This window comes from Spermophilus citellus (genome assembly GCF_964194105.1).
Source record: "Spermophilus citellus genome assembly, chromosome: 7".
In the NCBI taxonomy this organism is placed as follows: domain Eukaryota; kingdom Metazoa; phylum Chordata; class Mammalia; order Rodentia; family Sciuridae; genus Spermophilus; species Spermophilus citellus.
The window spans coordinates 35612605-35629302 of NC_138188.1; the positions used below are offsets into that span (position 1 = coordinate 35612605).

A 16698-nucleotide genomic window follows, 5' to 3' on the forward strand; every position below is an offset into this window, starting at 1 on the left:
AGAGGGATCGGGAAGGGCACGGCTGACACCAGGATCTCGGGGGAACTCTCCAGTCGAATTGGGTTGAGCCTGTTTTCGCGAGTCCTACCAGTCTGATGGGATGATAAAATTTAAAACCAGAAGAGTAAATAAAATCCTCTGAGGCAGGAATTTAGGTAGGAATGAAACCAAGGCAAACCAGCAAGAGCGACTGGCGAATTCCCTAGGACGAAACTTCTCCCAGCAATGACAGTTGCCTGATAGTGAATTAGAAATTAATCAAGAGATTTTTAAAGGACATTCAAAAATAATAATTTTAAGTGGAATTTAAAAACTGAGGATTTAAAAATTACCCCACAAAGAGTTTCTAAAATTATGATGTGTGTGTGTGTGTGTGTGTGTGTGTGTGTAAGAGGACTGAGAATTTTGCCTTTTGCTACCAAATAGTTGTTTGCCTAATTAGGATGCAAGCTTAATGAAAGCAGAGGAGTGTCTTGAAAACTGAAGGAGAGAAAAGGACCAAACTGATTAATGAAGAATGAATGGCCAAGACAGAAACAAGGAAAACACCTTTGAAAAACTTAACCAAGAAAAGGTAATCTTATCAAGGAAATACACGGAATGATAAGTCCATCTCTGATCAGCTTTAAACTAGCTAACATCCCCATTATGCCTGAAAGTACCCAAATACCTAAGACTACCCAGAGGATCCCTGAGGAAAGGGACCTAAACTCTCCACCTGAACTGCCCAACCTAGTTGTGCCCAGCATTTCAGAGGAGAACACCTTGGGAGCTCCCTTGTGGAAACTACTGCTAAAAACTTATGATGTTGTAAACAAAACCCGACCCCAGGTGACAGAGTCCTGTTGGATGTGTTATGACATGCAACTCCCCTTTTATGAGGATTTAGCTCTCCCAGGAAGTTATACACTGACTAGCAAAGTACAGGACTGCAGTTGGGAACCAGTGGAATCTGGATTTAGCTTAGAGAAGGCAGCTGTGTGGGAAACCCACCACCCTCTCTGAAGCATTTATGCAATCAGACTTCCCCTATACCCACCCAAATGACTTATCTATTACCATCAGAAAACAGTTGGTGGGCATGTGACACAGGCCTTACCCCCTGTGCTCACAGGGCTGTGCTCAACCCTACCCACAGATTTTGTGTTATGGTTCAACTTGTACCCAGATTAATTTACCACTCTGAAGAAGTGATACTCAGATTAGAAAGTAAGGAATTACAAAGGAAAGTAAAGAGAGAAGTAGCTGTAGCCATATTAACCGTAGGAACTCTGTTAGGAGCAGTAGGAGTGGGAACTGGAACAAGGGCCCTGATTGAACAGCGCTCCTATTTTTCCAGTCTGAGGGAAGCCATAGATGAGGACATCCAAGAGCTACAGAGACATTTGGTGAAACATTTGGAGGAATCACATGCATCCCTTGCAGAAGTTGTGCTTCAAAATCGAAGGGGCTTAGATTTAGTCTTTTACAACAAGGAGGACTTTGTGCAGCGCTAGGGGAAGAATGTTGTTTTTATGTAAACCATTCCGGGGTAATCAGACAATCAATAGCCAGAGTACAGGAAGGATTGGAGAAGCGGAGGAAAGAGAGAGAGCGACAGAAGGGATGGTTTGAATCATGGTTTGACTATTCCCCCTGGCTCACAACTTTAATTTCAGCTTTGGTTGGACACTTACTTGTAATTATGCTTGCCCTAATAGTAGGACTCTGTATTATAAATAAGTTTTCAGCCTTTGTAAAGGAAAGGATCAATACAGTCCAGTTAATGGTGTTGAGGGCCCAATATCAGCCCCTAGACAGAGATAATAGAACTGAATCTTTTAAACTCACTCAGAGGAACCCATGATTGGCTTCCAAGGTACCCAAAGAAAGAAATGGGGGAATGAAAGACCTAAACAATCTCATTCTGCTTGTGTTAGGGTCTGTAAACAAATCAAGATGGCGCCTGGCAAAATGCCAGAGGGAGTGGTTTGTGAAGAAACGCCAGATAGCCATTAAGTGTGGAGATTCCTTATTGGTTGACTGCTGTATCTAGTTTATGTTAATTAGATGAGCTGTGTGGAATGTATATATTCCCCTCCTGTCCTACAATAAACAGGCTCCCACTCCTGCTGTATCAATCTACACAAGTTGCTCCTCACCACCCCCCACACACACCCCACCCCCGTTATTTTGCTGCAGCCGGACTGTGGCATGCTTGGGAACTCATTTTGTTCTGAAACTCTGTGGAAACAGTTCTCGGAAAAGATGGTGATCACCTAAGATAGGCCAAGATAACCATATATCTGAAATTCCAGTTGGCCCCTCACCTAGGTGTGGTGACAAGTATCTAAACTAGAAGCCCTGCAGTTTGGAACATGCTCCCCTGTGACATCCTCACAATTTAAACCAATCAGTTCAAATGAATCCCCCTCTTGTAGTGACCACCCCTACCCAACTTGTTCCCGCCAGTGAATGTGCTAATCATGTTTTAGAGTTGTTATTTGATCCCCCCCCCCCCCCCCCCCCCCCGTGATTTGCTAGGAGATGCTAATGATGTATGTGGGGGTCCCTGCCTTCTCCAAAGAATGTATAAAACTGCTGCAAACCCTGGGCTGGGGGGGGTGCCTCTTAGTGTCACCTGTTGCTGTGTGTTCGAGGAGGACCGAGCTACCTTGCAATAAACACCTCTTTGCTGCTTACATCCATCTTGGTCTCTGGGTGGTCTTTAGGGGGTCCCAAATTCGAGCATAACAGCAGGAGATTGCAAGTTCCAGACCAGGCTGTCTCAAAATAAAAACTAAAATAAAGGGGCTGGGGTTGTGGTTCAACGGTAGAGCGTGTGCCTCACACGTGTGAGGCACTGAGTTCTATCCTCAGCACTACATAAAAATAAATAAACAAGATAAAGGTATTTTAAAAAACTAAAATAAATAATTAATTAGAAAATAAAAGGATGGGGGATATAGCTTAGTGGTATAGTGATGCCATAATTTATCACAGTGTATCTCACAAAAGTTGAACTGGTAAGAACAAACTTATTAAAAGCTAAGACATAAAGTTTATATTTTTATGCCATGTCATGTGACTACTTGAAAAAAAGCTGAATTACTGTAATTCATCTCAGCAAAGTTTTCCTATACAAATTAGAAGAATTTTGATTTCTAAATCTTTTGAAAGAGCAACATTAAAGCAATTCAAATCAGAATATCTAATTAAATAAAAGTAACAAACCAAAGCAATTTCATAACCTAAATTAATACACTTATCGTTGGCTAATGATATCTCTACTGGTACAGCTTCTACAGGTCTTTCAGTCCCTTCAGTTTTGTTGACAAACTTGTCTGTGATGATGGCAGTGGTGTTGTAGGTTCAGACACCACTAGATATACTTTTCATGCAGGAACCACAGTGTCAGATCCCCATAGCTCCCCTGTTCTCTTTGGAAGAGAAGGAGTGAGTATATTTATGTGTTGACTGATTTCAATTTTCTTCATCACTTTCTGGAGGAAGGCACCATAGTGGCTCCAGGATTTATCCATGATGCCAACCTGCAATTAGCCATGTTGTGTCAGTTGACCAGAGAAGACTTCATGTTTAAAAAATTAGATATAACATAGAGTACATAAATCAAACCTTAAGTGTACAGTCTGGTTAATTTTTACATAGATAATCACCCAAAATATCACCTGCCATTTTAAGGTACATTAATATACATCAGCCTCTTAAAAAGACTCTCTTATGCTTCCTTCCAAGTCCCTTCTTTCAGAAGAAAAGCACCATTGATCTGTCATCATAGAAGGAATACACTATTCTGACCTCTGTCACCATAGATCAATTCTGCCCTTCCATTTTTTTTTTACAGAATATTTCTATTTTATTTATTTTTAAGTAGTGCTACTGAGGATTGAAGCCAGTGTCTCATACATGCTAGGCAAGCACTCTGCCACTGAGCTACATACAGCCCCAGGTTCCCTGCCCATTTTTAAATGTCAGATATTTGTCAGTTTGTATTATTCACTCTTTTGTGTCTGGCTTCTTTATGCCATGTAATGCCTTGAGATTCATCTGTAAATCTGTACTATAGATAGATAAAGCCATAGTATGCTATTTCTTATTGCTGTATTCCATGTGTTGAATATATCACAATTTATATATTTCCCTATTGAAGCACAATTGAATTGTTTCCAATTTATGGCTACTATGAATAAAGATGGGATTCACATTCTTGTAAAATCTTCTGGTGAACAGAAGTACTCATTTCATTGGATTATACCCAGGAGTAAAATCTCTACATGAGAGAGTATGTTTAACTTTAGCAGTTAGTGCCATTTCCAAAAGGATTATGCTCATGTATGCTTTCTTAATGTAAGAGAGTTCTGATTATTCCACATGATCAGCAGCACTTGGTATTGCCTGTTTAACTTTAGTCTTTTTTTTTTTTTGGTTGGGTAATGGTATTTTCTTATGTTACCATGCAACAAAATTTTGATGTATCAAACAATTAGAGCCAGACATGCTGGTGCACACCTGTAATCCCATCGGCTCAGGAGGCTGAGGTAGGAGGATCACAAGTTCAAAGCCAGCCTCAGCAAAAGCAAGGTACTAAGCAACTCCAGTGAAACTCTGTCTCTGAAGCACTAAATAAAATGCAAAATAGGGCTGGGGATGTGGCTCAGTGGTGAAGTGCCCCTCAATTCAATCCCCAACACCCCCAAAAAATTTTTTTGAATTTTTGTGACCAATAGTAAACTAACTCAGTACTATAATATTAAAAAATTAATGATTAAAGAAGGAAATAGATTATGAATAAGAATGAAGAAGTGCATCATGACTCAGTTCCTAATTATATTTCCAATACAAATCTCAATTCCAGAGGCCATATTGGTGAGTCAACACACTGGATAATTTTTACTGGTTTTTCTAAAATCAGTCAAAAAGTAGTCAAATGAAATAGGAATCCTCACCCTCCCCCTCCCCATTATGAATGAGGAGAAACAGGAGGGTTTTTGGAGAAATTTTTTTACAGTTTGGATGTAAGGTGTTCCCCCAAAAGCTCATGTGTGAGAAAATGCAAGGTTTAGAGGAAAGATTATTGAGTTAGAATAATCTTAACACAATCAGTGAATTAATCCCCTGATGGGATTAACTGAGTGGTAACTGAAAGCAGGTAGGCTGAAGGAAATTGGTCACTGGGGGCGTGCATTTTGGGCATATATTTTATATCTGGTGAGTGGACTGTCTCTCTTTGCTTTTTGGTTATCATATGCCACACTCTTCCACCATGTTGTTCTGCCTCCCCTAGAGCCCCAAGGAATGGAGCTGGCCTTCTATAGACTGAGACCTCTGAAACCATGAGCTCCTAAAGATACTTTTCTTTTCCCCTAAAATTATTCTTGTCAGATCTTTTAGTCACAGCAGTGGAAAAGCTGACTAAAACAAAAATGGATTGAGCAAACAAAGAAAAAGAACTCTTATTTTAGTCAGCTTTTTCTCTGACTAAGGGGATTGAACTCAGGGCACTTGGCCACCCAGCCACATCCCCAGCCCTATTTTTGTATTTTATTAGAGACAAGGGTCTCACTGAGTTGCTTAGCTCCTCGCCATTGCTGAGGCAGGCTTTTCTCGATCCTCCAGACTTAGCTTCCCAAACTGCTGGGATTACAGGCGTGCGCCAGTGCACCCAGCTGAAAATAACTCTGACATATGTGAAGGGTTGCCTACTGAACAGGCAGGTGCTGTCAAACTGTGAGGGCCCATGGGGGAAAACAAACAAGTCTCACATATGGTTGGAAAGAAGTTCTTTGATTCTATCAGAACAGTGTCTATCAGTGTTATATAAGTAATGCCAAATGATGAGCAAAGTTGTTTAAAAGAGCTAGAAGTATAACCAGGGGCATTATCTGTTTTTAACTGTTTTGGAATGCCCACAGTGGCAAAATTTTGTAAGCAATGAGCTATAACATCTTTAGTTTTTTCTCCGGCATGAAGGGAGCCCATCAAAAATCCAGAAGAAGTATCAACTGTAACATGCAAATATTTTAATTTTCCAAATTCTGGCAAGTGTGTGACGTCCATCTGCCAAATATGGTTAGGTATCAATCCTCTAGGATTGACTCCAAGATTAACTTGTGGTAAAAAGGTCACACAATTTTGACATTGTTTTATTATTTGTCTAGCTTGTTCCTTAGTTATTTTAAAACGCTTTTGTAAAGTATTAGCATTGACATGGAACCTCTTATGAAAATTTATAGCTTCTTCTACTGTAGAGAAAATATGTATGTCATGTGTAGTTTTATCTGCTAAATCATTGCCCAAACTAAGGGCTCCAGGCAATCCTGTATGTGCCCTGATATGTCCTATAAAGAATGGATCTTTTCTGTCCCAGATTAAACTTTGTATAGTGGAAAACAAAGAGAAAACAGTAGAAGAAGGGGAAATCCTACCAGCATCTTCAAGGGATACTATAGCATTAACTATATACTGACTATCAGAAAATAAATTAAATACAGAATCTTTAAACATCAAAAAAGCTTGTAATACTGCATTAAGCTCTACCTTTTGAGCTGATTGTTTGGGTACTAAAAATGTAAAAGTTTGATCAGGTGTAACTATTGCTGCTGTACCATTATTTGACTCATCAGTGAATATATTTGGAGCATTCATGATAGGTGTTTTTCTTGTCATTTTTGGAAAAATTACAGGATGCAATGACCAAAAAGACAATAAAGGATTAGATGGTAAGTGGTTATCAAATGAAACATTAGATTTGCACATGATTATTGCCCAAGTATTTAACTCATTAGCTAATTCATCAATTTGATTCATAGTATATGGAGTAATAATTTTATTGGGAGAAATTCCAAATACTCCCTTTGCTGTTTTTATTCCTTTGAGTATTAATTGTCCTACAGCCTCAGGATACCTAGTAAGAATAGTGTTAGGAGAATAAGATAAATGTATCCATAATAATGGACCTTCTTGCCAAAATACTCCTGTAGGAATATTTTTTGTTGGTAGTACAATAAATAATAAAGGCAAACTTATATCAATTCTATCCAAATGCATATTTTCCATATATGTTTCAATGATTTTTAATGCCTTTCTTGCTTCAGGCGTTAACATTCGGGGTGAATTTGGATCTGATGGACCTTTTAGGATATCAAATAAAGGTCCTAATTCTCCTGTTGGAATACCTAGATAAGGCCTTATCCAATTTATGTCTCCTAATAACTTTTGAAAGTCATTAAGTGATTTGAGTTGATCTACTCATATTTGAATTTTTGGTGGACGGACCATGGTTGAGGTAATAGAACTCCTAAATAATTAATTGGAAAATTTAATTGTACTTTATCTATTGCTATCTCTATATTATAATTTTTTAATAAATTTGTAAGTGTGGCATAACATTCTAACAATGTGTTTTTAGCTTTGTGTGCTAATAATACATCATCCATATAGTGAAATATTTGTAGTTCAGGATTTTGATTTCTAAGTGGCTGGATTACTTTGTTAACATAAATTTGACACATAGTTGGGCTGTTAGCCATCCCTTGAGGGAGTACTTTCCATTCATATCTCTGATCAGGACCTTCATGATTTAGTGCAGGGATAGTAAATGCAAAACGTGGACTATCCTCAGGATGAATTGGAATTGAAAAGAAACAATCTTTAATATCTATAACTAAAACATACCAAGTTTTTGGCAAAGCAGACAATTGAGGAATCCCCGATTGAGCAGGTCCCATAATGACCATTTCATTATTAATGGCTCTTAAATCTTGCAATAATCTCCATTTACTAGATTTCTTTTTGATGACAAAAATGGGAGTATTATAGGGAGATACAGAAGGTTGTATATGTCCTTCCGCTAATTGTTGTTTGACCAGATCATGGGCTACTTGTATCTTTTCTTTAGTCAAGGGCCACTGAGGAACCCATACTGGTCTTTCTGATTTCCATGTAATTTTTATTGTCTCAGTGGCCCTTTGTGAAAATCCAACCCATGTCTGTCTGTTCCTTGATCTATTTGTATTGGTGCTGCTATACCTTGTTCTTGTTTTTCTAATCTTTTTCCTTTCCTAAAACCTTGTCTAGCCACAATAGTGGGTGCATTTTGATTGGTGTTATTTGTTAATGTCAAACCTAATTGATCTAAGACATCTCGTCCCCATAAATTTACGGGAAGATGATCCAATACATATGGCTGTATAGTTCCTTCACATCCTTCAGGATCCTTCCAATCTAATACCATTGCGCTTCTATCGGGATTAGTCGCCACTCCTAGGCCTCGAAGCGTTTGAGTGGCTTGTTGTAATGGCCAGTGTTTTGGCCATTCTTGATGAGAGATGATGCTAAGGTCTGCACCTGTATCCAGTAGCCCATTAAATTCATGTCCTTGAATATTTAGTTTTAGCATGGGGCGAGAATCTAAATTTAAAGAAAGCATAGCCCAATCTCCACCTGTGGAGCCTAATCCCTTGGAACCTCTTTCTACAGCATGACTGGAAAATTTATCATGTAGGCTTGGTATTATTAGTAACTGTGCTATTCTATCTCCTGGTGAAATTATTGATATACCCTTTGGAGAACTGGCTATAATTTTTATTTCACCTTCATAATCGGGATCAATTACCCCAGGACTTATCAAAAGTCCTTTTAGAGTAGAAGAGCTGTGTCCCAATAATAAGCCTACTGTTCCTTTGGGAAGAGGTCCTTTTACCCCTGTGGGAATGATTTGAACTCCCATCTCTGGAGTTAGTACTGATCTGGCGGAGGCGCAGATGTCCAACCCTGCGCTCCCTCTGGTTTGTCTGATGAGGGATCTGATGGACAATGTGTCCTGGGCACTACCCTGATGGGGTTGCTGGGTTCCTCCAGTGCTCCGTATATTTGTGGTTTGGGGCCCCAGAGCATTGGGGCCCCCTGTCCATTTTTTGGCAACGGAGCCTGATGCCTTTGTCCACGATATTGTGGATAAACACCTTGTCCTTGTTCGTTTTTGATAATGGAGTACCTTCTATGGTGGTTTGAGAACGGCATTCATTAGCCCAATGTAATGGAGTACCCTCTATGGTGGTTTGAGAACGGCATTCATTAGCCCAATGTCTCCCTCTACGGCATCGTGGGCAAATACCCGGTATTCTACTCCTTTGATACCTAGTTTTGTTAAACCCTCCTCCTATGGGGCAATTCCTTTTAAAATGACCTGTTTGTTGACAAATGTAGCATGTTCTTGGCCTGGCATATAAAGCCTGTTTTACTGCAGCTGCCACAATTTGCCCTTGTTCATTAATGTCTCTGGCATCTAAAGCCTGTTTTACTGCAGCTGCCACAATTTGCCCTTGTTCATTAATGTCTCTACATAATTTAATATATGTGTTTAAATCTCCCTGTTTCCATGGTCTAATGATATCTCTGCACCAACAATTCACTTGGTCATAAGCCAGTTGTTTTATTAATGGCATTGCTTGTTCTGTATTCCCAAAAACTCTGGTAGCTGTTTGAATAAGCCTATCTACAAATTCAGTGTAAGGTTCATTAGCTCCTTGTATTATCTTAGATAATTGACCTTGTAAACCTCCATGTCCTTGTAAAGTCTTCCATGCCTTAACTGCATCTACAGCAATTTGTGAGTATACGCCAGGATCATATGCAATTTGTTGCTGCCGATCCTCATAAGGTCCCTTTCCTAACAACATATCTAGATTTCTCTGAGAATAACCAGCTGCTGCATTTCGCCTAGCCGTCTCCTTGCAAAATTCCTCATTGGCAACCTTCCATAACAGGTATTGTCCTCCATTTAGCACAGCTTTACAAATATTAGCCCAATCTGCTGGCGTCATGTTTAAGTTGGTAATGGATTCGACCAAGCTTACAGTGAAGGGTGCTTGAGGACCATAGGTTGTTACAGCCTCTTTTAGCTCCTTCACTGTTTTGAAATTTAAACCCTGGTAAATTCGCTGCCCTCCTACCTCAAATACAGGGCATACTTGAGATCCTGTCTCAGGATCCCAACTATCAACTGCGGGGGTTGGGAGCCTCCTAGCATATGGAGGTGGTGCTGTTGATTGGACACTTATGCCCTCTGGTGATAGAATGCTGTTAGTAGCAGTCTCCTGTAGAGGTGGTGCTGTTGGTTGGACACTTACGCTCTCTGATAGAAAGGTGTTATTAGCAGTCTCCTGTTGTAACTTTTCCCCTGATGGCTTTTTCTGCTCTAAACTTCCTTCCTCTGTCTCACTAGCTTGAAAGACCTTCTCTTTTACTTGAATCAATATGTCTTCTCCTTCCTCTACCTTTGTCTGAACTGAAGGCTTTGGACTAAGCAAACCAGATACGAACGTCCACAATGGCAATGTGCCAACTGGCAGAGTCCCTGGGTTGTTCTTTTCTATTCTTTTTAAATCTTCACCATGATGGTTCCTTTGTGATATATCTAACAACTCCTCCTTAAAAAGCCATGGGCTACATTTTTGTATTGTATCAACGTATGCCCTGACTGTTCTTGATTTTACTGAGATGCCTCCTTCCTCCAACAATTTACTTAACAGTCTTTCGGTTTGTTTTTTACTAATTTCTGTTCCCGTATTTCTACTATAATACAACCCAACGAGATAACACCAAACAAAACCGAGACAGAATGAAATAAAAATGGAACCAAACAAAATCATTATATCAGCCTTTCTATCCTCCTGACATGTGCATCCGTCCTTTCTCCCCATCTGTTCCTCAGACGCAAATAGTTTTTCCTCAGATGTGAGCGGTTTTTCTTCCGTCTTACTCATCTCCAGGGACAGGCAACTTAAAACAAAAATGAAGCAAAACAAAAGAGGAAACTTAGAATGGCTACCCATCCTCTCGCCCTGCCCTCAGGGGCGAGCAGTTTACTTACCCTCAGTTGCTCCCCGTGCGAGCCACCAAATGCCGCTGTCTGGCTGGGCACAATTCAGGAGCCACTTGTCAAAAGAAACTAACTTTATTTTTAGAACTACAAATGCCAAACAAAACAGCTCCTCAGGAAAAAACCCTCAGAGCCCAACTGCCACCACCGGCTTCCCACAAGCCTCTCACCCCCACACAAAACCTCACCACCTCCCACAATCCTCCTGCTCTTGAGGCTGATTGGCTGGGTCGTGTGGGCGGAGCCAAAGAAGTCCCCCAATGAGCAGCTCCGTGGAGGAGCCAATCAGCTAGATGTTGCTGGGGCCGCTGTGAGCCAATCATCAGCTGGCAGTCTGAAGGGCAGGGAAACAGCCCAATGAACATCACTGCAGAGGAGCCAATCAGCTAGATGTTGCTGGGGCTGCTGTGAGCCAATCATCAGCCGGCAGCTGGAAGTTTGCTGGGGCCCCTTTGGCTGTGGCTCTCAACACATATCAACTATGGAAACATGGTATAAAGAGCATTACCCAGAATGAGTCTGTCAGAAGTGCTTTTAAAACTTCTTTTTTTGGGGGGTGGGTGGGGGTACTGGGGATTGACGCCTGTAGATTCTCCTTCTAGAGAGGATGAATTGGGAAGACCACTTGAGTCCAGGAGTTTAAGATTAGCCTGGCCGCTAATTTTTAATCCCAGCCTGTAATCCCAGCCACTTGGCTCAGGAGGCTGAGGCAAGAGGATCACAAGTTCAAACCAGACTCAGCAATTTATCAAGGCCCTAAGCAATTTAGGGAGTCCCTGTCGCAAAATTAAAATAAAAGGTCCTGAGCATCTGGCTCAGTGTTTAAGTACCTACTTAGTGGTTAATAACCCCTGGGTGCTGTTCCCTGGTGCCAAAACATAGCCACTCAACCACTGAGCCACATCCCCAGCCCTATTTTGTATTTTTATTTAGAGACAGGGTCTCACTGAGTTGTTTAGTGCCTAACGTTTTTGCTGAGGCTGGTTTTGAACTCATAAATATCCTGCCTCAGCCTCCCAGGCCACTGGGATTACAGGCAGTGCCACCATGCCCAGCCTTTTAAGACTTCTTAGGGGGTTTTGGCTAGGTGGTAGGGTACATGCTTATCATGTGCAAGGCCGTGGATTTAATCCTGTTATGGTTTGGGTCTTAAAAGCCTCATATGCTAAAGACTTGTTCAACAGGCTGCAGTGCCATCGGGAGGTGGTGGAGCCTTTAGGAAGTGGGGCCTAGTAGAAGTCAGTTGGTCATTGGGGAATGTGCCCTTGAAGGGGATATTGGGACTGTGGTTCTTCTTCTCCTTTGCTTCCCAACTGTGATGAGGTGGACAGCCTTGTCAGCATGAGCTCCTGTCATGATGTACTGCCTCACCATAGGCCCAAAGGGAAGGAGTCAAGCAATCATTGTCAGAAAACTTTGGAACCATAAACCAAAATAAACCTTTTCTCCTTTAAATTATTTTTAGGCATTTATTTTATATAATATGCCAGGAACAGTGGTACATCCTCTAGTCTCAGCTACTCAGGAGCTAAAGCAGGAGACCAGCTTTACTCTGGGAGTTCGGGGCCTACTTGAACAAATGACAAGATTCAGTCTCTTAAAAGAAAAGAAAAGAAAGAAACCCAAAACTTTCTTAGGTACACACCAGATATTGATGTCTAAATACAATTTCAAAAGAAATCAGGTCAGCTTGTTGAAATGGTTGATTCTAGGGCAAGTAAAGTACAAAATGAGCCTGAATTATCTTCTTGTGCTTGAAATTAAGGAAGTACATAAAGGATCTGGGAACTTCAAAAGATGCCAGATTGAAGGTGTTTCCACTGGCAGACCTGGAACAACTTTAGTATCAAATACGTTGTTATGGTTTGATTGTGAGGCGTTCCCCAAAAGCTCACGTGTGAAACAATGCAAGAAGGTTCAGAGGAGAAATGATAGGGTTGTAAGAGTGTTAACCCAATTAGTGTGTGTGTGTGTGTGCGTGTGCGTGTATCATAGTAACAAGCTACAGATCATTGAATAAAATAAGAATCTATTACATTTGTTCCTCAACTTATGTTGGTTTGACCAACGATTTTTTGACTTTACAATGTGTAAAAGCAATATGCATTGAGTAGAAATTGTATTTAATCTAATTTTGTTTTTATATCCTTTTTAAAACTAGCAATATACAGTATGATGATACTATGTCACGAAGCTGGGCAGCAGCAACAAGCTACAGCTCTCAGTCAGTGAGGCAATCATAAGGGTAAACAAACAGTAGTAAGCTATGACAAGCTTAGGTTACAATAGGTTAGGTGTATGAAATACACTTTGAACTTAAGGTGTTTTCAATTTATGATAGGTTTACTAGGACAAAACCCCATTATAAGTTCAGAGCATCTTATTTTATACTGGTATAAATAAATAAAATATACCGATGAAGGGAGATCTCTTATTTACACAAGAATATTTGATTGATAAATATAGAAGAAAAATGGGAATTAGAAATTATCATATAGCAATCATCATCATCATCATCATTGTTTCAGATAAGAATTTCAATGATAGCTAAACTGGAGGGTAATCTTGGAAGAGTAACAGGTTCCTTACATAGTCTTAACATATCTATTACTTGAGACTACTTACATAGTAAAAATATCTTTCCAAAAGATACTTTATTAATAACAAAGAGAAAATATGAAATTTTACACTAGAGAAGTTGCCGGAATGATCAAATTTAACCTCACTAGAATTGACAAATCCATATCATGAGCCCCTAATCTGACACAACATCACTTCTGTGGTACTCCTGCCAAAAGTGCATAACCTGTCTGAAATGAAATTTATAGGAGGCCATTGGTTTGGACTGACCTTCTGGACTAGGCTCAACAGATCAAACCAAAATGGAGTTACTCATGCTAATGTTTCATGCCAACAAGGCAAAATTAACTTGTTTATCTGACCTTCAAAGAAATGGAGAAAGTAAAATGTAATAGAGAAATCCCCAATTGAGTCAGTTTTAGTTTTCTTTAAGACTCAAGGAAGTCCCTCTGTTTTAAACCTAACAGAGAAAACAACTTTGTCCATCTGCTTTTCATTCTATTTCTGCTTTCCTTAGTCCTCTTCTGTCTATCAAGCATACCTTCTCTCTCAGCCCATCAGGGTACTTATCCAACTTTATAGAATGGAGTATTGCCCAAGACTAGAATCACACATAAGCCATCTAAGATCTTTTTGAAAAGTTTATTGTAATTTTGTTTTTGACATCTGAATCTAATCTTGGAAAAATAGCAGACAAACTGAAATTGAGAAAGATTTTGCAAAATAAGTAGCACATATTTAAGACGTGTGTATTTGTATATGTGTATACTTGTATGTTATAGTCATAAAATACAAAGAGAAAGATGAAAAATTAAAGGAAACTAAAGATTCATGATATTCATTGTGGTACCATAAAATACATTATTAGAGCAATTGGCAAAATCTGGGAAAAGTTTACAAATTAGATAATATCATATCAATACTAATTTCCCAATTTTGATCATTTTAGTGCATTTATATAATTCCTTGATTTTAGGAAACACTGCAATGTTTAGGGGCAAAAGATAAAATTTCTTCAACTTACTTTTAAATTATATATATATAACTATATATAATTATATAGTTCTCTATGTCTGTATTGAAGGAATTAGAAGCTAAGAAACTACATTTCTTGGACTTCGTTGCCAATCAGGGTCTGGATTAGGTTTGACAACTTGTTCTGGGTTGTATGCGAATAGAAGATAGACGAAAGATAAAATTTACTTCTTATTTCTTTTGGCTCTTATGCTGGCAGCAGACAAGCCTGAACCTCTACAGTGACAGCCTAGATCCCAAATCCTTCAGTGGTTATGGACTCTGGAATTAGTCTTTCCAATAAGTTGTAAACTTTTTTGTTAAATTACCTAATGTGAGCTCTGTTTTTCTGTGTGATGCACCAGCTAAGAAGTTTTTGGTTTACATCTATCTTTCTGTCCTTTAAACTTTTCTAGTTTTACATAGATATGTTTTTACTTTTAAATATATAGTTTATTATGCATTTTGGGAAGTTCTATGTAACTATTTTTAAATGCTTCCCATTCATGTAAAAGGCAACAAGCAGATGTTTTTGAACATGGAAAGAATTTCAGGGAGACAACACCCATGGCCCCTTCCTGGGGGAAAAAAAATGACGTGATAATGAAATCCAGTCAAATAAAAGTTGAATAGAACTAAAGAAGTTAGGAAGGAAGAAACGTATTTAAACAATTAATAATTTAAAATACAGCAGATAAGGAGTTAGGGATTATTGTAGAATACCTGAGACACAGTCATTCAGGAAGACCTTGCTGATGACATTGGGCAGAAACTTCATGAAAGAAAGGAGTGAACTCTTGGGATTCCTGCAAGTCAGTCTTATAAACAAAATGTTGCAAACATCAGGAAAAACATTTATCTGCTGTGTCTTAAAATTGAACTAAGTTATTCTGACACCTATCACCACCTACTGGTTCCCAATTCTATAGGAAAACTAGGGAGAGAGCATGTCTAGTGCTAAAACTCTAGGATGCAGTTGTAATGAGAAGCAAATAATCACAAATGGGGAAAAGAGTTCTGTGATATCTGTAATCTCTCAGTCTCAACTGGTCAGACATCTTGTCAGACATTCTGATTTCAGCAGGATAAAAACAGACAATATCTCTTGTTTAGTGTTCTGAGGATTTCTAAATTCTATTCCTGTGTTATAAATGATGAAAAGATCAAACTTACTTTGCCTAGCTCATTACTTTTGCTCCTCCATTTTGAAACATCCTCCTAAAGTGGTTATGTTGTGTGAAGAGGATGAGGGAATCTCTCTTATCTCTACAATCCAGAAGATGCTATAGCTCTCAGAAGACCAGCTGATTCTGGAATGTCTCTTTTTTTCCCAGAAATACTTGGTAGTTCTTGTCCTGGTGATAATTTTTGGAGGATCCACTAGTGTTTCCACTACTAAATCCGGAGAATTACTATTTTAATTCTACAATTAGAGAAATGTTTCTGGTCAAGCCAGGCCCTGTGAGGAGTAACACATAGGGCTTTGCCTGGTCCATTCCTGGTTATATTTCAGGTCAGTACTTGGGTACCAGCTCCACCGGAAGGACTTCCTGTGACCTTGGTCCTGGTGAGATTTCCTTTCTATATGCTCCCTGAGTTGCACTCTGTCACTTATCTCCCTACATTCTAACCTTGTGTGCACTTATTTCTCTTTTGCTCTTGCCTGAAAGATCCTCTTGCTCATAATTGTATTCCCACTCCTGGGCATAGTACCTGGAATGTAATAGATATCTAGTATATATGTATATATGTATGTATATATGTACTCGTCTTATCTATCTTAGTGAATTAATTTCCAGGATCCTTGGCTAAATCCTACAGATTTTTAAAATTATTATTTTCTAAATGAGTTACTTTTTCATTAAGAAAACAATTGTTTTCCTTGTCCAAAAGTCAACCCTAGCTCACAAGCTGCCTGATTTGTTATATCACTTTATTGTCCTTTGATCTGGAACAATTTCTCTGTCTTTTTTTTTTTTTGTACCGGGGATTGAACTCAGAAGCACTTGAACACTGAGCCACATCCAGCCCTATTTTATATTTTATTTAGAGACAGGGTCTCACTGAGTAACTTAGCACCTTGGCTTTTTTTTGCTGAGGTTGGCTTTGAACTCATGATTCTCCTGCTTCTTTCTGCCTGCTGAGCCACTTGGATTACATGTATTCCACAGCGTCCGGCCTGTTTTCCTTTGTCTTTAGTGACATTTTTGAAGGGTTTAAGT

The 16698-nt window shown here is 39.3% G+C and overlaps 1 long non-coding RNA gene across 1 annotated transcript; it reads left to right on the top strand.

Annotated features, from left to right (window-relative positions):
• The first annotated feature begins 39 nt into the window (after nt 1-39).
• Nucleotides 40-16092, top strand: LOC308653609. The gene is made up of 3 exons (XR_014023076.1): nt 40-155; nt 443-574; nt 15990-16092. It is a non-coding gene; the product is annotated as an uncharacterized lncRNA (long non-coding RNA).
• Nucleotides 16093-16698: the final 606 nt, after the last annotated feature.